This window comes from Pinus tabuliformis, chromosome 3_2, assembly GCF_031772625.1.
Source record: "Pinus tabuliformis cultivar Carrire ecotype Pingquan chromosome 3_2, CPIR1, whole genome shotgun sequence".
Taxonomy (NCBI): domain Eukaryota; kingdom Viridiplantae; phylum Streptophyta; class Pinopsida; order Pinales; family Pinaceae; genus Pinus; species Pinus tabuliformis.
The window spans coordinates 742784801-742809145 of record NC_142302.1 but is presented as its reverse complement, the minus strand read 5'-3'; positions in this window follow the sequence as shown (position 1 = coordinate 742809145).

Here is a 24345-nt window from a genome sequence, read left to right as displayed (position 1 = left end):
CTATCGATGAAAATAGTTGTGTTTGAAGGGAGATCAGAAATATACCACTCATTTTGGACCTTATCGCTGGGCTTAGATGCCATCGGTATCTTATTCAGTGATTTATTAAAGCGAAAGTTGAATTCTTTTATTGGTTCTTTAGGTTCAACTTTCAAATTGGAGAGGTCATTAATTAGGGTAGTTGTGGATCTATCATCTCCAAATTTAGTTAAGAATTTCTCTTGAAAAGCATCCCAACTATTGATAGAACCTGATGGTAATGAGAAGTACCATGATCCTGCTGCTCCTTGCAAGGTATATGGGAATAATCTTACAACTGCATCTTCTTCTACTACTTCATTCAAGTTAATGGACAACATGAAATTGTTTATATGTTCCTCAGCCAATAGGCCACTATCAGGATTGAACTTTGGTAACCATTTCTCTGGATGAGCTGGCAACGGATGTAAAGGTGCAGCCATCCTAACAGCTCCTGGATTTTTCCATGGCCTTTGAGGAGGTTGAGCCATTGTTGGTCTTGGAGAAGAGGAAGATGTGGTAGTGGTTGAAGGTGATTGGGTAGAGGAAGATTGAGTTCTAGTACCTGTGTGAATCACGATCTAGAGTGGTGAGGTGGATGATTGGTCTTGTGATGATATGGATGGAATGAATGAAGATGATGATTGTGTTGACGAAAGAACCTCGTTGTGAGATTCAAATGGTGTCTTCTTAGCTTTCTTATGACTTGGTAGAGGGAACTTGAATGGTGGGATTCCAAGTTTTTCTCTCTGTGCTCTAATTAACCGTTGAGATGGGGTAGACTGAGAGGTAACACTATCTTGGGATAACTTAGATTCCTCTTGAGATATCGAAATCCCCTGTAACTTATAAATCAAAGATTGGACTTCAGGGGCTTCAGTAGAAGAAGAATGATCTGGGTTCTTTGGGATTTCAGCAGTGGGATCTATCGTTGTTTTTACAACTTCTCGCTTAGGATTCGGAGATTTTGAATGCAGTTGAGAAGTTGGAGGTGATGATGAGGGAGTTTTACTCTTAGAATGGCCTGTTAATTTGGATTTACCTGCCATTCACAGTCAGGCCCTCCTTCTAGCCCCAAAAATGTTGAAGCCTCGAAAGTTGTTTCTTACAACATTGGGGGAAAACCACCCAGTCCAGACCTTGGTTGGCAGCTCCTTTTCCATTTGGTGTAGTGGCTCCGACTGAGGGTAATGGGACCAGTTTCCCAATATAAATTATGATAATGCCAATGGGGTGATATATGATAGTTCAAGGAAATTTTTAAGCTAAAAGAAATCTAATCTAAACTAATAATTACATGCATATATCGTAATTAAAACATTATCTAGCTATGACTATACCTGGAAATAAAATTGACACATGCGATCTACAATAATGTCCTAAATTAATTGGTAATAAAGATCATTCAACTGCGAAAGGAAGTGAAATCATTTTAACAATAATCGTTTCGGACAAATAGTTAGCCGAAACGATTGTTAAAGATATATTGCATAAGAAATTATTCAAATATTCAGCATAAAATTTAGGTCATCACCATATGAAAGTGCAATAATGCTAACCAAGCTTTAAGCTTTCATACATAAACAATTTGAAGAAAAATTACCGCTTAATACATAAACAAAACAAAATCACGAGATAAAAGTACATAAGTTCTACTCATGTATTTCAGGAATATCGACCTACTTCCAATCAATCCAACACCATCTAAGAGTAAAAAAGTGTAATTTCAGTAGAAGATGCCCGATAAGATAAAAATAAATCTTGTTCCATTCATTTCACCATAACTTCCTCAAAGGGACAGAAGTGCATGTTTTGAATATTGTTTCTGCTAAAATTTCTGGACCCCTCTCTAAATGCATGAGAGGGGTCTAAATACTAAACTATAAATCCTAATAATATATTATTACAAAAACAGTTGAGGAGGCTTAAACGACCTTCCTCAAATTGTGCAAAACAAAACAAAAATTGAAATCAAAATATGGTGACTAACTCCTTTCTGTTCGACCTTTAAGATCGCAGATGTCCATCATGAGTTTGAGTTGTGTCGATGGGTTGATCACGGATTTCAATTGCCCAGTGAATACGGCATCGGTCAGTGCTAGCACCATTTTCTGCTTGGAAGAGGTTAGGAATCGTAAGGTCATCCACTGGCTGTAAGGTTTAACTAAATATTGCAAGTACGCTTCCCAGAAACCTGGTCATTTGCCGAACGCTTCCTCCTTTTCTCCTGTTACCTGCGTCCACTGTTGTTTGAGCTGTTTATTATTTGAAAGAAAACCTGGTACAGGGTCTGCCACCAAGTTTGCGTTGTGTAGATTTTCGTTGATGTTCTCAATAACACAGTTTGTTGCTGTTGGTGCGACCATTATTGCCTTTTCTGCTTGCCTAATTTGAGAATCCCTGTCTGCAAATAAAATTTCTTTGTGTGGCTGCTCCAGTATAGGCAAATCGGCCTTCCTCCCATCCTCTGAATACTGCTAGGTGATGAAATCAGAAACTCTTTTCAAGGCCTCATCATATTCGAGTCTCATGTCAACAACTTGATTTGTTAATTTGCCGTTAGTCTCGGAATAAGGAGTCAACTGCGAGACCTTCTGGCATAGAATTTCTTTTTGATGCATTAGCTGTGAGTGTAGGCTGAATGCTTCGATTATAAACTGATCAATACTTGGGTTTTCCTTATACTTATCTGTTAATGCTTGTATCTGTGCTTCCTTTTCTACAAAATTGGCTTGATGTTTTATTTGCATTTGCTCGAATTCTTGCTGGAGCTTAGCTATTTGAAATTCCGCTTGTTGGTTAGATTTTTCTTTCTCTAACTGTTGTTCCAACAGCAGAACTTTATTTTCCTTTTCTCTGAGCAACATTTTTACTTTTGTTGCTTTGTCAATGGTCGTTGTAGCGTAGGTTCCTGCAAACTGAGATAGTCTAGTAAGGTTGTCAGATGTGTCGATGGGTGAGTACTTCCAGACAATATCCATTGGTTCATTCTCAGGAGTAGTAGCAGTTGTAACATCCAACTTCCTCTTTTTCCTCTGCCTTTTGACAACATATTTGTGGGTTGGGCTATAGAACACATCTAGAGGAGGTATCTCCTCAATTCTCAAAACAATTTCAAAGGTAGGAGTGGCAAGAATGTGATCTACCTCTTGAGTACTTACAGTTTTCTCTACTGTAATTTCTTGAGTTGTTTTGTGTTGTGGAGTTTGAGGCTCAAGTTCTTGTTTCTCTGTATGGAGCTTTGTATTAAAATGCTCACGTTCTCTCTCCAAATCAATCATCAGGGGTTTTGTTAACTCGGTGGAGGTGGAATGGATTTCAACATGTTTTCTAGCTGAGGTTTTCTCAGCTGTCCTTTCTGTAGATTGGGTTGTATCCTTTTCTAACTCTTTTCTTTTGCTTCCCCCACTCTGTGACTATTGCTCTGATTTCTCTGACTCCCTGGTAGATTTCTCTTGGGACTCTGCTTGGGAATCATCTCGAGAATTTCCTTTGGAACTTCCTTCTAGGCTTATGCTAGGAGTCGGCTCCCTTATTGGTTCAATCAATAATTGGTCCAATGGGACCTTTAACAATCTCCTTTATTTGTATTGATGAAAGGCCTCAAGCTCTTCTTGGTCAAAAAGTAGTGATGACATGTGCTTCACTTATGTGAATGTATCTTTCTGTAGGAATATGTCATCAAATGCATCTTCATCATGACTGAATACCTTCACTTTTACCATGGTAGTGAAATCTTTGCTAGTGCCATTTGGGTTGTACTGGCAACTTGGGAAGTTAGGTAATTTCAAAGATTGCAATATCTCTACCCCTTTGAATGCATGACCTACATCGTGCAGTGAAAATGCTCCACACTGTAACGGAAATGTAGGCCAAATGGCCTTTTTCACTTCCTTTAGTCTTTTGCTTAATTATTAGATAAAATTTGGGCCCAGTTCATTATGGTTGCATTTACGAGTGCATCTATTAATGGCAGCCATTCTGGGGAAAATTTAGTGCTATTGGGCTTTCCAAACATTCTACATAGCATGGATGTTGCAAAACTATGGGGAGGAGAGATAGATGCAGTAGAGTAGATACCCACTTTGTCCTTTTTAATATTGCCCTCATTATTCGACCAGGTCCGAGTGACATCTACTGGGTCCTCATTCTCTTTTGCAAATTTCTCCAGAAACTGTTTGTTGTAGATGGCTTGTGGCTCTGGTAGGTGGTACATAAGTGGTAGGTTGTCTGGAAAAAAAGATCCCATAACCTCTTTGCTTCTATTCTTAAATTATCTGTCTCAGATATCGGCCTGATTGATAAGCCACTTGACCATATCAGTGTAAGGGATTATCTTTGGGTGTGCAGCTATGCGATGCAGAAATGAGCATGTTGTCTCAAAAATGGTGGCGTCTGAGGAAGTACGACCATTAGCTGTGACCTTTGTTTCCATAGGTCTTGGTTGCTCTTCTTATAATAAATAATACATGGTTTCCCACATAGAGGTCCCTCCTTCTCTATTGCATGTAGTATCTGAGACTAAAGGAGTCATTTCTAATTTCTCAAATGCAACTGCCTTGCCCTTCTTTGCCATCGCTCCCAAAGACTCCTTTTGTGGATTTCCCCTGAAAAATGGATCAAAAGAGTAGTTGTCAGATACACAAAGATAAGAATGAACGTAAGCTGGGATAATATAGATAACTTTAAAGTTTATAAGAAAGGAGTTTTATTTGAACGTAAGTGAGAAGGTATCATATCACCTTGGATGGCTTTTCACACATAAATGCCATTAACTTTTACTAAATGCCCACTAATGGTTCATTATCTCTTAGCTTTAATGCTCATTAATGTCCACATCGTAAGTCGGGAAGAAATCTTCTAGGGTGACGAGCCTTTAAATCGCGAAAATGGCAATTTTGCGCTTTGCGAAGCAATCTCGCAGATCACATTTTCGCGTTATGTATGTATGTTTTCCTTATTGTTTCTGTGATATGCGAGATGTAGGTTGCTTACTACTGTTTCCAGGGCATAACCCATTGGTTAGGTTTTCTTGTGTAAAGTGTTTTTCATTAAGCAGTGGACCTAAATACTTGTCTTTGACGTATCCGAGAGTGGGTCCAGGTTTCTATCACATTTCGTAATTTCGACGGGCGGTAAGTTTTACGATGTTCCTTTAAATGTCTGAAATGTGATGCGGTAAAGGAATTGATGTTATCGCAATTTCACATCTCGCACATTTTAAGGTAACTCTTTTAAAGTGCGCCTTCTGAGAATACCAATATGCGATGTGGGCCTTAGTTTCAATAAAATGCCTTAAGACCTAGTTTTAATAAAATGCCTTAGGACTTAATTTATATAAGAAGCGTACTAGTTTCAAAATATTAAAGCGTGGAGTCCTCTTTTGATCGCTTTTCGCTAGATTTGGTGGATTAGCAAGGCTTTCAACCATGCTTGATCATGTGATATGCGGGAAAGGGAGGCATTTAACAATTTTTTTAAAAGGTGTTTGATTAATATCTTGTTTTATTCAAAAATTAATAAAGAAAATTCCTAAATGCTAAACTTATTTTTGGAAAGATTTTTTAAAGGGTCCCCATTTATTAATGTAATATTGACTACTACTATTAACAAATGGGGGTTTTTGAATAGCACAACAAAATCAAAGGACATTGTTGAGTACCAGTGTCCCACAATGGCCCTACTCTTAAATGCTTTACCAATATATTGCTGCTTGTTCCAATTCCTTTTGTTGTTGCTGCTAATGCTTGCCATCAATTTCGACCACCCAACCAAGCATTTCATGCTTTCTTGTACCAAGCACATAATTTTCATTAGATTCAAAATGAATTGAAATAAATTCAAATCATACCTCATTGTTAAGCACACTTACAGTTCTATTCGCTTCCTGTCAAACTAGCATCTTTAACCAAATCATCAGGGATAAACATATCACATCAGGTTAGCTCGAACACAACCATCATAGATCAAAATCATAAATCACATGTGACCATCATAAACCAGAATCATAGATCACATGTAATCATTATAGACCAAAATCATAAATCACACGCATAATAAAACTGAAATAAAATATTGATACTTATCCTTTAATCAATTCTTAGCTTCTACCTTTGTCCTTATTCTGTACGCACACCGAATCAGTTTCCACACCCGACAAACACCCAGTGCCTTCTACTCAACCATGTGCACATACACATAGTGTGCATCACACACATACAACCACACACGACAACAACAACATGAACCTACACCTGACATACCATGCATACACCTACACCCAGTGTATAACACAACACAATACATACTCCTACATCCGGTGTACACCACAAAACAATACATACACCTACACCTGGTGTACAACACAACAAAAATACCTACACATACATAGAGTACAACACAATTAATACACATGTCATGATACCACGACTACACAATGCACATGCATAGTACCGCATGCCTGCAACAGAGCATGTACACCATGCACACAATACCACATGTACACCAATACCATATGTATAACAGGTACACAGTACCACCTGTACACAACACCACCTGCACAACGTGTACACAACACCACATGTACATGGCATCATTTGTACAACATGTACACAAAGCCATATGTACATTGCACCACCTGTACAACATGTACATAACACCATATACACACAGCATCACATGCACAACATCTGCACGACATCACATGTACACAACACTATGTGTATGACATGTACACAACACAACCTGCACACAACACCACGTGCACACAACACCACATGTACAATCATGCACACAATGCCATATGTACATAGCACCACATGTACAACATGTACACAACACCATATGTACATAGCATTGCATATACAACATCTACATAGCACCATATGTACACAACACTACATATCCAACATGCACACAACACCGTATGCACACATTACCCAATATCCATCATGCCCACGGTACAATAGGTACACAGGCCGCATATCCAACATGTACATAGAACATCTATACCCAGCACTACATATGAAATATGCACACACAACACCATATATACAACAAGCCCTCAACACCATAGGTACAATCACTGAATATACAATATGTGCAACATGTAAACAATAGTTAGCACTGCATACCCAAAACCACATTGTCTCTACCAAGAAACCTTGCTACCAGTGTCTCTCCACCATCCATGCTTATCCTAGCATGTCACAAATATCACTACTTTCATTTAGCTTATGTATCCCTTAGAGTTACCTGTCATAACATAAACATAGGCATAATATAAGCATACAACATCAATTCATATCCATATGATACTGACCTTGTATATTTGTCATGGCTACTATCCCTACTTGATTCCCCATAAGAACCTCATCATGCCACTCACCTGCATAAGCAATCATTCCTCCACAAGAATGATCCCTGATAACCCTATCGGACAATGAGATAGATACATAGATACATACACATAAACATTAGCATAAAACAATCATGATCTTGTCAGGAAACGACATACATATACACATAAATACATATATAAACATAAGCATAATCATGGTCATAACATAATTATCAGATAGCATGAGAACTCCCTTTATCCATGCACACCATTCACAACATTGAGAACAATCATTCCCAACATAGCTAAGGCATCTGACACCTCAGATCCATTTACTTCATGTTCGTGTTACCTTCCTCATGACTATATTGCCACTGTCCATTTACACCAATGGACCGAACCAATCCAATCTATTGTCGTATTCTTACCTTCAACTTCCCTTACTCATGCACGGAGCTTCATTCTGGTCTTATATTACCTGTTAAGTTTCATTCACCTCTCCCTGAGCTCCATTAACTTTCCTCTTTCCCAACCAATTCCCAAGACCCTCAAGACATAAAAAGCAATAAAAAACGCAAAACAGGAAGAAAACCAATAACAATACGACACCATGAACAAAGTGGTATGGCCATACACTAGACATAAATGAAGTTGCAAATCAAACGCAAAAAAAAAAACACAAAGAAGTGAAATCACAAAACTCTCAACAGACACCATGACTCAATCCCCATGGTTCCCAGTGCTTCCAAAGGAAATCTCAACTTGAACCTTCTTCAAAATTTCATGGCAGTCCCTTTGCCATGCAATGCCCTTCATCATATTTCCATAAACACATAATTGTCAATACATAAATAAACATAATAATACACCAGTTACCTTACCTTGTTGTGCCAAGCACGTTTCTTGCAACTGAACACATCCACGCTATCTCTTAAGGGACTCCAATCCATTGACAAATCTAGCCATAACTAGAACCAGTTATTATACCTATCAAATATATATTTATGAATATAACACATATCCTCATAATGGCAAACAAATTCAAGGTTAAGAAGACTTCATGTATGCAAAGCACTCATTTGTTTGGAATTGATGTTTCCAAACATAGCTAAAGGAATTTTCACCCAAGTCCTTTCTTTTAACTTTTCCTTGTTGCAATTGAGTCTTACTATGCATTGTCAGATCACCCATCTGTTAGTTATATAACACATCAACTATTACTTTGTCAAGCTAATACCAAGCACGTTGCCCTGCAACTGCTCATACATGTCAGTATCACATTCCAAAGATCAAGATGTCAAGTATATTAATTTGAAATCAACTTTTACCAAGTCTAACAACCATGTCATAGTCAACAATCAAGTCACATTCATCGGTCATAATACATAATGCTACACCTATCACCTACTTACACTCAAGGACATATCAGATGTCTCAACACATATGTATTAGTACAACCATCTTAAAACAAGATCATTTCAGCAAGAAATATTATAGACACATACTCATATCATTCAAGTAATCAAACATTCAAACAACAAATAGACGACATAATAGACACCAAACACTCAAACACCAAATAAACGACATAGTCAAACATTCAAACACCAAATAGACACCAAACACTCAAACACCAAATAAACGACATAGGCAAACATTCAAACACCAAATAAATGACATCAAAAAAATCATACCTTAATGTATCTCAAGGGAGGCTATCTTTTCTGCACAATCAATCTAGATTAGCAAGATATAAATTCACAACATATCAACTCAAACATAAATAAGGTCATGATATTCATAATAGTAAATAGATAACTTTTTCACATCATAAGCTCATAAACAATTGTCATTCATGCATAGCAATCACATATGCACAGTCAATCTAGATTAGTACAACACACTATCATAAATAAGTTGACTCATACCTGAATACCATAACCATAATCATCTGCATAGACCAATCCAGGTTAGCATGATACGTGTAACATCAAGATATTCAATGCAATGAACATAACCATCATGCATATGACCATAATGCATACAACAATAGGTTACTATCGTTCATGACTATATGACACATGTGCATATGACTACACTAATCAACTAGCATTTATCATACATGTAACCATAACAAAAATAAAATGACAAGTATATAAGTAACCCTAATTCTTATAACAACCATTAACCACATACCTGCATGCCCACCATACAAACCTGTATGACGATCTGCTCTTACCTCGAAGTCTAGTGTTGCAATCTCACTCTAGTGATCTACATCTCTTGCTCTATCTCAACCAACACATCAACATCATAATAACAAACAACAGCATGATGACCTAAAATGCATACAATGACCTTATGCACAACAACCTTCACCATGAAAATGCATGCATAAAAACATATAGACACCGACATGCATAACAAATGCATATACAACCATACACTCATGATGACACATCCCACAACAACACCATCAACCTTCACATGGCGACATCACTACAACCATGATCAACACCATGCAAATGCAATAAGCACATGGACTACAAGCATAAGGAACACATATGCAACCAACATGAATGCATAACCAACACATTTCCCATCCAGTCCGAGGGGTGACCTATGCTCTAATACCACTCTGTAACACCCTCCTCCACATCTACCCAAGTAATCGACCAACCGGGGTAAACATGTGACGAGAAGTTACTATGATATGATTCGACTTGCTATGTGTTAGTTAAGGAAGTGGAACCGGCGGAACACATCACACATACCTTCCACATCAACAACAAAACTCCTAGAAGCCATCCCAACCACTCAGATAACCATCCCCTAAGACCAACTAAAGTTTCAGTACATCAAACCCCTGGATGCTCCCTTGATATAGACCAGGTAGCGTTTTGGAGGCTCTGGAAACTCCCATAGCAAGGGCATGGGTGTGTATGGGAACTTTTTTCACCAGTGTTGTGCCTGTGTCTCTAATACTTGTGCCACTTTTATAGGCCTAGAGCCCAGGTCACTACCCAAAACTCAATTACACCTTTAGAAATGAAATTTCACAGCAGAACAAAGATACATTTGCAAAAACATCAACAAGGACTAGACTGGACCCCTACTAGCCATGATAGACATTTCGTCAAACATGTCACAAATATGTAATCTATAGGTCTTAACAGCATAACTGAACATAGGGGTCTCATACTTAATTGAGAATCACTAAGAAGCATTGATGCCTCAACACATTAGTTGCATTACCATCTATTAGGACATAGATACATTGTTCATTCATTTACAAGTAGAAACATGATAAGAGCTATACATCATAATTGTCATAAAAAAATGCTCATAACCAACATATAACCAACAATATAACAAAGATAAAACAACCATCAAGATCACATAATAACATATACACTTACCCACGAATTACAAGAGGAAAAGAGATCTTATTAACATATGCAAAATGAAACTAGGTCTGGGACTTCCATGTACCACCCAACCATAGACATGGTTAAGCCAAATCTCTCTTCAACCAGCCACCCCCGTGCCATATTCCAAACATGACTATGGGATCTCATTAAACAAATCAATCAAAACCATCCAGGGCTTCCAGAGGCTAAACGAACTCAACCCTCAAATGGTGATTCCACCTCATGGTAGGACATCACTAATCATCACTAGATTGGTCTCTACCCAAGTTTTCCAGGGCTCAAGAGCGTTTGTTCCAACCAAGGCTTCTAGGACTAGTAACTCAACCCACAACTGTCATTGGGCTTCCAGAGCGTTTGTCCAACTAGAGCTTCCAGGACTAGTAACTCAACCCACCAAGGGCTTCCAGAGCATTTGTCCAACCAAGGCTTCGAGGACTAGTAACTCAACCCACCAAGGGTTTCTAGAGTGTTTGTCCAACCAGGGCTTCCAAGAACTAGTAACTCAACCCAAGCCAAAAGGAAACATGATAACCAACCAGAAAAACAAAGAAATGAACTGAAAACACCATCGTTATCCAGGAAATCGTAAGGCTATGCAAAACCGTTGTTGATCCAGACAATCCTCCATGACAATGACAAATCATAACCAAGAAACCACATGCATGTCCCATGCATGCCAAAACTAGCAATGAAACAATACATGCAAGTCGTTACCTGCAAGTAAAACCCGTTTTAGTTGTTGATCCCGATGTCCTCTTACGCTTTCCTACTGTTCCTTTTCCTTCTTGATCCAAGCATCCAAGTATGCCACACTCTCCAAGAGTGCTCCAAGAAAACTCTAGGTGTCCAAGAGTATGAGAGAGAGAGAGAATAAAAGAGAGCTCCACCAAAAACCTGTTAAAAAGCTTGCCAACTGATCCTCAGACGCCTTTTTATCAATGAGGCCTCTATTTTCTTCAATTTCCATTATTTTCCTTCAATTTACTCCTCACATGAAACCTGCGACCATTCACCTTCCTTTTCTCTTAATTTCCTTTATTTTCATAAATAAAATGCCAATAAATTCCTCATGACTTTTCCAAGGCCTTTTCCATTTCCTTTGCAAATTTCCTTAGCCATAATAAACTGAAGTGACACCCCACTAGGATGCCTTACCCACCATTCAACTTAGAATATGTGTCCCATGACCTTGGTCTTATTTTTTTTATGTTTACATGGATTTTGACTAGGGTTGTTACACAGAGTTTCATTGCTTCTAGTCCACAACATTCCTAGAAATTAAAATTAACATAAAAAATAAAAAGGCTTGGATGTAAACCTCTATGAGGCATCTGAGACCAACTCCAGGGTTGAAAACCTCTTTGAGGCAACCTGGGAGCAAAAAAAGAAAAAAAGAGAAAATATTAAAGATCCCTAGTTGAAAACCTCCTCTGAGGCACCTAGGGTAGGCATGCAGGTTGAAAACCTACAATGAGGCAACTTGTGTGTCTCAAGGAAACAAAAAAGAGAAGAAAATAAGAAGCAAGAAGCTTATATCATGTATGCTAACCTTTCTCTTGTTTTGCAAGATTGTATACAGTGGCAGATTTAATAGCTACAGGCCAAAATCTGCAAGCTATCATCCATCCCTTCATCCATACGCATCATATCCATCCTCTCCATTCATAATACTATCTCTCTCCACCATCCCATCATCAAGAAATTAAAATTTCACCTCCTCTCTATGATGTTATAGGAAGGACCTATATTGCTACAAGACGTCCTGTAATGCTACAAGAGGAGCCTATGGAGCTATAGGAGGGAGATATAAGGAGGATAACAACCCAAAAGTCCATTATGACTTTGAGAAATGATAAAGAGGGTCCTCCTATGATTTTTCCATCATCCATCCATCACCCATCCACTCCATTTCACCAAGAATTTTCTCAAATTTTCCACTCTGTCCTACCTTAAAAAAAACACAGAAGTTACTATTTTCTATTTCCACAATGTATACACTACTCCTTCATGAATTCAACCCTATCCTCATGGCTTGTCATCATCTAACTCATCTCCCTCAGGCAAACTGAAGACTTTAAGGGGGGATCAAAAGAAAGTTACAGGAACAAACTCCTCCTATACCAGCCTGTGCATCCAAAATAGGAATCACTGATATCATTTTTTCTCCAACACCATAAGGGATAATGGAGCCTTGTTTTCAACTAGGAAGAGACACATCATTCTCAGGGAGGCTTTCCACCAATAGTAGTAGCTTGGACATCAAAGAGGCACCTATACATACACAACAAAAGAAACAATCAAGGTATCATCAAGAATGAAGACATGCACAAAAAACAAGTCAAAGAGGTCAACTCCCTTGATCATAATGATATATGGTCCAGCTCCAGCATGCAAACCTCTGCAACAGTTTGATCCACAGGTGGGCTCAAGTATGGCAACCCTAACCTCCTCCCTATGCATAAAATTACTAAAATGTGTTTTGAGCGAGAAAAGGTGTTTTAATAAGCTGGAGTTGACAAGCGAACTTGGCCACCCTCGACTAGTAAACTCAAGTGTGAGTTAAGTCACCCATGCAACGTGGAAATGTAAACTCAAAACAAGTGGTGTCCTCGAAGAGTGGGGTGAAAATCACGAGGAGAGAGAAATGATTACACTTAGTGGGGACAAATGTTGGGTCCCTATACTACTAGTGTATCCCTTATTGTTATTAATGCAACCCCCTTATTGTATTGTTGTGCCCATGTAGTCCCCATGTTGTTATTATTGTGCCCCATAGAAGCCCACTATTGTTATTATTGTGCCCCTACAATATTATTGTTATGTAGGCTCTGATTATATTGGGACCACTTAGACTCCTATATATAGAAAAGAGGTATTGTCATTTGTATCATGCAAGAATTGTTCATTTGTGTAATGTAAAGGGGATTGCCCCCTCGAAGAGGTTGATTTTGAAATCGTTGATTTATCTTTTCTATCTTTTTGTGAGCTAGTTTCATGACATTTGGTATCAGAGGTTTGGATTCTAGGGTTTCGCTACTCCAAACAGGTCATCATGTAATTTTCACTATAAAGTTTTCTTTATGAATTTTCATATGCTAAAAAAAAAACCCATTTGAGCCAAAATCGTTTGAAACCTCAGGTCTGACTTTTAGACCTTTTCTCGCTATATTTTCAAAGATCTAATCTGAGAAAGGTAGGGTTTTTACAAGCTCCAGAATTCCATCACAAACAGGTCATCGTGGAATTTTCGCTATAATTATTTTTATACGAAGGTTCATACTCTGAAATTAAAGCCCATTTGAGACGAAATATTGATGAATCTAGGGTCCGAATTTCAGATCTTTTCTTGATATATTTTAGGAGATATGATCCAAGGAAGTTAGGATTTTTGCAGGCTCCCGAATTACATCCCAAACATGTGACCTTGGGAAAATCGTCATAACTTTCACTCTGAGTATCAGATTGAAATTTCGTAAGAAGTTATAGAAAGAGGATAGACTATAGTTTTCTGTGCATAATTTTCATGTCTGAAGATCTAAGCAGCGACACATAGCACTTCATACAAGTTCGCTCTACTGAAAAAGTGTATAATCAGGCCATCTTAGGAGATTGGGCATAACGCTTTCTTGGAGAATCCAATTTCGATCAGACTGGTGGAATTGGAAATAGGACTCAAAGGGATACCACATTTCGCAATTTCAGACCTTAGAGATCCGAAATTTCAGAGATATATTGGTGGGCTCCAGTATTGCCGCAATAATGCTGCAACTCTTGGGACTCCCTTCTTTACTTTTATCAACCCGGTAGTTCGTAACAAAATTGGAAGCGACGGTGCTGTAAGCACAAGTACCAGCTCTTGTCGTAGCTGTCACTTGGTCAGCTGGCACAAGTCCGCTAGGAGCTTAAGCCAACTTCTATGAGCTCTGAGAAGAAGCTTTTTAACTGATGGACGAAAGCTAACTCAAAGAAGGTTGATCTACTTGCAGAAAGAAACTAGAAAGCTGAAAGGAAACATAAACCCTAGCAAACCCTAATTTTACCAGCTAGCCCTACTGATGCAAGAAAGAGGATGCAAGCTACTGAAAGAGATTCCATTGACTTCTAGGAAGGTAAAATACATGTGTCTAAGCTACTTCTACAGTAACATCTGAAAAAAACATCTTTTTGTATTTTTGAATAAGTTGCTAGAATTATCATGCATGCGATTTAACTGTTTTTGACTGTGCAGAGGTGGATTGGCGAGAGGAAATGCTTGGAGGAGGTCAGGAAGGTTTAGAGAGGGCCTAAGGGGTCCCTAACACCCTTCCAGAGAGTTTCACAGAGTTTGTCTATCAAGAAACCTCATTCGTGAGCTTCTACAGGAAGTCTGCAGGGGTTTTACAGGATGTTCTGGGATTTCTACAGGATGTCTGTAATTTTCTACAGGATGCTCAGAAATGGGATTTTGGAGGATGGATGGAGAGAGAAAGGTGAAGGAGTGAGTATGGAGGTAGGACAGGGGTGTGAGGAGGTCCAAGACTTGGTGGATGGAGCTGAGGAGAGATGAAGATGGCTGGATTTGTTCAAAGAGGAGTGAAGCAATGTTGCACAAAAATTAGGGTTATGTGAAAATGTGGCAAACGTGAGGCAAGAATCTGAGTTAGGGGATGGAGCAGATGGGATTGATGGAGTATGGGCAGATAGAGAAGTGGTACGAGTGCTCTGCAAGTTGTTTTTCAAACTGAACAAACAACGACTTGAAAACTCGATGACCTAGCTACTTTATTCTAATCTGGCCTAAGTAACAGCAAAGGAAATGAACAAAAGTTTATTTGCAATGAAACCATGTATAATAACTATGCAACGAAGCAATCAAGAATCTGAACATGTAACCAACTTCTGCAAATAAAAATTGAACACTAATGATTGCATGGCGAAGCAAAGACAGTGTTTTTGGGCAGCAAGGTCACCTTGATCCCAGCTCCTGATCCCACTGAGGGAGAGGTGAAATCAGAGGTGCTTGATGGCCTTTTTCTGAAGCTCTTCCCTGTTAATAACCTATCAACTCAATCTGAACATAAAAATCCTTTTTAATCATCAAAAGCAATCTAAATAACAAAGCAAGATTTAAATCTAAATAGCAGATTTTATTCTAAGAATGCAGCAAAAACACATAAAGATAAACAAAGGAGGTACTGGGCACTTGGGTTGGGCCCAACCCCAAGAGCTACAGCCTCCTAAGAGAGATTAGAGCTGGTGCAAAGCTGGATTCATCTTTATTGAGCAAGAAATAATAGTTACATCAAAAACTGTCCACAAGGGAAAGCTTGAAAATGTGCTGAAATGCAGAGCTAACCTACTGCCTAAAAAATGACTAAAATCAAACTACAAACTAGATAACTTCTGCCTACAAAGTGACTAACTAAAATGAGGCCCTAAGCCCTCTTATTTATACAAATTGAGGACCCCAACAGCCCTCCTAAACTTTAGGAACTCGACTGCCAAAACTTGTAGTTAACAGCACCTTTACTAGCCCTTGCTCGGCTGCCCTTGTGATAATTGATTTGGTGGCCCTTGAACTCCGACATGATGGTGGAGAATTCGAGGTAAGGGCCCATAAATTAAGGGAACACCTTCCTAAAAATCCTCTCCACGAATTTGGCTGCCAAGTGCTCATTTAAACCTTTGATTTTGTCTCCAAATTGACCAAAAAGACTGCATAAAGCACACATTAGACTTGTTGGCATAATGACTAACCCAATTCACTCTATTAGCATAAATATAATAAAAAACATGCAATAAACTAATGAGAATGGTGGATTAAGTCGAATTAGGAGGCTGAATGAGCCCATATAATTATCCATTTTTGGGGCTCATCATATATCAGATTCAATATCGAGCTCCTACAAAGTGAAAAAAGGTGCGTAGTTTTTTTAAATTTTGCGTAAGTTTGGTTTGAAAAATTAGTTTGAAGGAATTCAAAGGGCATAGTGAAGCATAATTATCATTAATTGATGCCCTGGAGAAAGAAAATGGAAACAACTAGTAATCAACCTAAAAGCGTTAGCATAACTCATGAAGAAGAGGAAGAAATGCAACATGATATATCAAAATTACGAGACCAAGTGCAACAGTTTCACTTTCACAAAAAGTAACAGGAGCTAAGATGAATGGTTTAAAGAAAGATGTGGAAGATAAGATGGATATTATGAAAGACAACATTGAAGATTGGAAGAAATACATGGAAGGTTGGAAGGAAGATTTGACAAAGTTACTACAAGAAAGGCTTCCTAATGGCGAAAAGGTAGTAGAGCAAATGCATAATGAGAACAAAAAAAATGTTAATGATGATTCGAAGAATGACAACATTGAAGATTTGAAGAAAGATGTGGAAGGTTGGAAGGAAGGTTTATCAAAGTTTCCACAAGAAAGGCTTCCTAATGGTGAAAAGTAGTAGAGAAAACTCATGATGAGAACAAAAGACATGTTAATCATGATTTCATAGACTCTAACGTTGGAATAAAGACCCACCATGTTCTAAAGATCGATATGAGGAAGTTTGATGGCAAGGATCTCGTAACTTGGATACTATAGATGGAGCAATATTTCGATCTCCATAATGTGAAAAACACACAAAAGGTATGCATTTCAACTTTATATTTCGAACCCAATTAGTTTGTATGGTATCGATGGCTTTGATCTCGTAAACAAATTGTCACTTGGGCAATTTTTACAAAAGAAATGATAGCACATTATGAGGATACAAAAATCAACACTTTTTTAGCCAATTGATAAATCTCAAACGAAAAGGTTCAATGGTGGAGCACATTGAGGACTTCCAAAATTTGAATATAAAGGTAAAATATATTACAAAGGAGCATAGGTTTTATGTGTTCATAGGGACATTAAATGATATCATCCAACATGAGGTTCGCATTTGGGAACCTGGTCATTGGAGAAGGCATTCAGGTTGGCAAGAAAAATTGAAAGCAAAATTATGGCAACAAGGAAGCCTACCAATAACAACTATAAAGATGGAAGTGTTGTTGCCCCTAGCCTTCCACAACCTACAAGGTTGACACCACAATAATTGGAAGAAAAAGGAGAAAAAGGCCTTTGTTACAATTGTGATAACAAATACACTAAAGGTCATAAGTGTGTTGAGAAGAAATTATTTTACATAAATCGTGAAGAGGAAGAAGAAAAGGAACAAGAAACATCAAAAAAGGAGGATACACACCAGTAACAAAGCCTAGAGAAAGAAGAAATGAATCCAACCATATCTTGTAATGCATTGGTTGGAATAACCACTCCACAAACTATCAAGATAGAACGACATGTCAAAAAGAAAAAGGTAATAGTGTTGATTGATTCGGGAAGTACCCATAATTTTATTCATTCTAAGATAGCGAAGGAATTGAATTGCTTCCTATATCTAGCACCAGAGTGTCAAGTGATGGTTGCAAATGGAAGAATGATAAATTGCTCCGGAAAGTGCCATAATATCAAGCTATTCATGGGAGAATATGTGTTGAATAGTCCAATGCTTTCCATTCCAATGGGTGGTGCTGATGTTGTACTAGGAGTTGAATGGCTAAAATCTTTGGGCATGATAACTTTTAATTTTCAGGAACTTTTCTTGAAATTTTTTTCAAAAGGAAAGGAAATTGAATTAAGGGGTATCGTAGGGAAACCAGGAAAGATAATCAGCTCTAACGGCATGACAAATCTTCTAAAGAAATAAAAACGTGGCGTAATTGCACAATTATGTTCGCTAGAGGTTCCCACCTCGAACTCATCTATTTCTCTTGGTCTCCAAAAAGTCTTGGACAATAATTCCAAGGTATTTTAGACTCCCAAAGGCCTCCCACCTATTTGTTATCATGATCATGTTATTCATTTGATTCCAGGAATTTTTCCTCCAAACATCAGGCCTTACAGATATCCCTATGCACAAAAGAGTGAAATTGAACGTATGGTTGCAGAAATGCTAGAGGCTGGTATAATTCACCTAGTCAAAGTTATTTCTCTGCTCCAGTTGTATTGGTGCACAAGAAGGATGGATCATGGTGCATGTGTATGGATTATAGGGAGCTCAAAAAGCTCACTGTTAAAGATAAATTTCCCATTCCTCTCATTGATGAGTTATTGGATGAATTGCATGGAGAAATTTACTTCAGCAAGTTGGACCTTCATGCAGGATATCATCAAATCATAATGAAGACTGAAGACTTTCCAAAAACAAAATTTAGAACTCGTGAGGGTCATTATGAATTTTTGGTCATGCCTTTTGGCCTTACCAATGCACCTTCTACATTTCAAGGTTTGATGAATTCCATTTTCAAACCTTTCCTTAGAATATTTGTGTTAGTATTTTTTGATGATATACTAGTCTACAGCAAGTCTTGGAAGGATCATGTTCAACATGTTGATAGAGTGCTCAAACTATTGGAGGAGAAACAATTATATGCAAAAACCTCCAAATGTTTCTTTGGAGTACAAGAGGTGGAATATTTGGGTCATATTGTATCTCATGAAGGTGTTAAGGTAGACCCTCAACAACAACAAGTTCTCCAACTCTTAAAGGATAACCTCACTTTGGCACAGAATAGAATGAAAAAATAGGCAGATCAACATCGCAACGAAAGAAGTTTTGATGTAGGCGACTGGGTATTTCTACGACTACAACCATACAAACAAATGTCCCTCAAGCAAGCTAAGAAGGATAATAAATTATCACCAAAGTACTATGGTCCTTACAAGGTATTGCAAAAGATTGGTACTATGGCATACATTGGAGCTTCCTACATCTTCCCAAGTGCCCCCAGCTCTCCATGTTTCATGCTTAAATAAGGTTATAGGTAACAAGCTCCCAATTCAAACAATATTGTCGAAACTTGACGAGGAAGGAAAAATCATATTGGAACCCGAAGTAGTCACGGAAACTAGAACTTGACAACTATGAAATCGATCAATTTCAAAGTATCTTATCAAGTGGAAGAACTTACCAGCTGAAGATTTCACATGGGAGGATGGAAATTTTATACAGAAGCATCCAGAAATACACAAGCATTGAGGACAACACTTTTTGAAGGAGTGGGGCATGTTAGGTCCATATACTACTAGTGTATCCCTTATTGTTATTAGTGCAACCCCCTTATTCTATTGTTGTGCCCATGTAGTCCCCATGTTGTTATTATTGTGCCCCATAGAAGCCCAATATTGTTATTATTGTGCCCCTACAATATTATTGTTATGTAGGCTCTGATTATATTGGGACCACTTAGACTCCTATATATAGAAAGGAGGTATTGCCATTTGTATCATCCAAGAATTGTTAATTTGTGGAATGTAAAGGAGGTTGACCCCTCGAAAAGGCTGATTTTGAAGTCGTTGATCTATCTTTTCTATATTTTTGTGAGCTGGTTTCATAACAACAATAGTCCAAAAGAGGAAACCCGTGTTAATGCCAAGTCACTAGAGAGCTCCAAGAGTTTAACCAAAATAGGATATTATATGTTGGGCTCAACTTCATTTGCACCATCACTCATTCCAAAAATAGGTAGAGGAAGGATGAGCTAGTGTATCAGACAACCTAGGGTGCCACCAAGGAGCTTCGAATCCTATTTGCAAGTGTTATAGGACAAAGCTACACGCAAGCCTGCAATTGCTACGGGAGGATCGAGAGGAGCTACAAGAGGAGTTAGGAGGAGAAAAAGGAGTCACAGTGGCTCGATATTGTCTCAAAACCTTCATGCACACCCAAAATTTCTCTGACAAGAAGTAAGTGACACCCTCCTTCTATTTCTACATCCAATTGCATGAGAATTCTGCTTGAAATTAAGAGCCTATAACAGTCAATTGATCAGTAGGAGGTATTTTTGAAGTTTGTTGTGGTTAAGAGAAGAGAAAATAGTTTGGTTGATATCAATTCGAGCACCCTTCTTCCTCACTACTACCAAGCACTTTACCATTGTTTCACCACTGAGACTGTTTGAATTTTTTTTTCTTGAATTCCACACCTACATAGCATCAAGGAGTAATAGAGAAGAAATGGGGGGAGGATTTAACAGAAGGGAACCCTTAGACACCAGGAGAATTCACCAACACCCTCCTGTAGTTGACATCTTCAGAAGACACCAGTGGTTGGGTTTCTTTGAGTTGCTAAAGGGGTATGATGATGATCTTGCCCATGAATTTGCCATGGAATTACACTCTCAAGAGGAAGATAGTGCCACTATTGTTATCAGAGGGTTGTCCATCTCTCTCAGCCCTAAAACCATAAGCAGAGTGACCACCTTGCCTCTAGGAATTAGGTGGAGCAAAGAAGATAAGCAAGTAAGTGTCACAACTAGGAAAAACTTCTTCCTTTCAAAAGAGAAGCCTGTAGAAGACAAGAATGGAGTGAGAGAGAAATTTTTCTTTACCCTTGGAATGAGGTAGCTTACCATATCCTTAATATATATCTTATGAAGGGAGATTAAGTTTGGTTTATGCCTACCACTGTAGGCTACTCCAAGAGCTAAGATTCAAGGCAGAATTAACCCTTCCTCAAAAGACTAAGTGTCCCCCATTTCCTCCTATAATCAATCATGGAGATGAGTCTGAAGGTAAGGGAAGGAAAGCACCAACATTTAGCTCGTCGTGGCCTCATTAAGTTGATAGCGGTGGCTGATCTAAACCACTTGAGGATCACTGTCATATGGAACAAATTTGTGGACATGGATAAGGAGAATTTCATAGAAACCCAAGCCCTCACACCAAGAGAGACTTCGGCCTCTAGTATTGGAGGAAGGGAAGGAAAAACATAGGAATAATAAGGAGCAAATACAGAGGTGGAAGAGGCAACAAGAACATAAGAGGAAGAGATAAAAACAGAGGAAAAAGAGGTAGCAGTGGCGGAGGAAAGAGAAGCAGATATGAAAGGAGAAGAGGGGGAGGAGAAAGGAGAAGAAAGAATAATCCCTGAGGAGACTTCTTAATCCCAAGGAGTAGAATATATTGAACAGGAAGTAGCTACAACATCAGCTACATGAGGCACTCCTATCAAGCCCAAGAGGAAGTAATCAAGACCAAGTCAAATGTATTTCAGAACCAGGAAGAGCACTAGAATTAGACAATGAAAGCCACAAACTCCTACAAAGGTTCCTATAATTATTGATGAGTAACCAATCAAAAAGGAACAAATAGGACCTAATGAAGGAAAGATTGAGGAGATCACTCCTCCTAAAACCAAAACCAACTCACCTATAGCACCTGTAGGTAGGCCTACCATTAGGCCTATCACATTAAAGAAGCTAAGGACACAATCTTCTTTTGAGAAAGAAGAAAAACAGAAGCTATAGGAGGATCATGGTTTGCTACAAGGCAGACAGGGTTTACTACAGCAGGGGCAGAGTCTGCTACAGGTAGAACGAGGGAAGCTACAAGAGCACAAGAAAGTGTTACAAAAGGAAGCCACCACCTCAAAGATAGTTGGAAAGGACCTACAAGAGCTCCAAGAGCCTAGTCCAGAACCTAGCTTGGGGTCCTACTACAAAATTATTGAAGGAGGAAGGATTATCCCTGAAAATTTTGTTATACCACTCCTATATGAGTTGGATATATACAAAGGAAGAACCCACATGCAAATGTCGATTTCTAAATCTAAGAATGTGGAGGATGTAGGCCTCATTGAAGAGAAGATCATTGAAATGGGTAAATATTAAAGTGATTTTAGAACGAGGGAGTCTATGATGAAGGAGAAACTACAGGATGAAAACACTATGTTGAGAGAGAGGTTGCACGAGAAAGAAACACAACTTGCCACCATGGCAAGTCTCTCTATGGAAGCCCTGCAATGTAGGCAACCATCAAAGTCTTATGCTTTCTTTCTCAAAGAGAAGTGGTTGAAACCAAATCAAAACTCTAGCACAATATGGATCTCTACCTTTTCAGTACTTTAGGAAGTTCATTGAATTTTGCAACCAACATAACATGCAAGACATGGCAATATTACCTTAATTTTATATGCACAATCTCACATTGACAAATCTGAATTTTTGGGGTCCCAATTCAATATTGGGCGATATGCAGTTGATGGCTTTAACATCCTAGATGACTCATGAGGATACAAGAGCTAAGGAGGTGAAAAAGGTAATGGCAAAGGAGGATAAGGAACCATTGTATATCATAGCGAAGCTAGTGAGCCGTGTTGTACTGTTCAACAACCCCCCCATTATTATATTAATAGTTAGTATTGTATTAATAAATGGGGACCCTTTAAAAAAAAATCAAAAAACTTAGCAAATAAAAACTTCCCTTTTGAAAACATTCGGAATAAAACCTTAAATAAACCTAAGATATCAAGCCAAGTCACTTTATGATTAGGAATTCTCGTGTTATCGCAAATCGCAAGATTTGAAGTAACAAAGGTTAGTCATGAGGCAGAATCCGCGAGATGAGATAAAAGAAACCCTCGTAAAAGACCCAAAGATAGCATTAAACTTTTTATAAAACTTAAGGCTTAAGATATTCTTTAAAGTATTTATCACAATCGCATCACAACTTTTATAAGGACACAAACCACAAGGAAATGCGAAATGCGATGTGGCCTAGACCCGATGGAATATTAAATGTGTCATAAAACTTCAATCGGGTCCAACATATCATAAATATCTATTTTAATGAAATAAGCCTCTGCATAAAGGAAACACACTTTAAAAGGTAAAAGGTATGTCGGTCATTGCAAATCCAAAAACACTAAAGCAAATTTGAATTGCTCTATTCATGATCTTCGATATTGCGATTTGCGATTTTCGATCTTTCCGATTTTTGTGATTTGTGATCTTTCCAATATTCGCGATTTGCGATATTGCGATTCATCACAATCGCAAGATTGGTATCGCGCAAAAAATAATAATAATAATAATAATAAAATAAAAATAAATAAATAAAAATAATTCGAAATATCATTTTGAAACTTGCAATGCGATATTCTGACAAGACATAAAGGAAATCTTGTATAGGCCTTAATGCATAGTTAATGAGGTTTAAATGCATTTATTCGTTTAACGGCTCGAGATGATAGATATCTTTTTATCCGTGTTTGAAATAAAAGCTCCATCCTTATGTTCTATCATAATTTATTGTGCTAATTGTGTTTCCGCTTGCATTTACCGCTCTGCGTTTTTATCCTGTTTTCTCCATTTGCCTGAATTTCAAGAAAATTTTGAGGAAGACAGCGCTCGCAAAAATGGTTAAGAAAGGAAAAAAGACCACAGAGGCTACTGCATCTAAGGAGTCAGACATGCAACCACTCTTCTCTGATACCACCTGTAACAAGGATGGTGGGACTACATCTTGGGAGGCAATGTATAATTTACTAGAGGAAGAAAACCCAAGGCCCCTGGAAACTAAAGCAACAACAGATGCCACGGATTCATCCGATGCTTCTTACTTCGAAGCAGCATGTTCTTTCCTACACAGGATAGCTGCAAGGCCAAAAATCTTACCATACACGGATATGGTAAGATGGATTATTGATAATGTGGATATTTCGGATAGAACATTTAGAAACTCCAAGAAAGAAGTCATGGG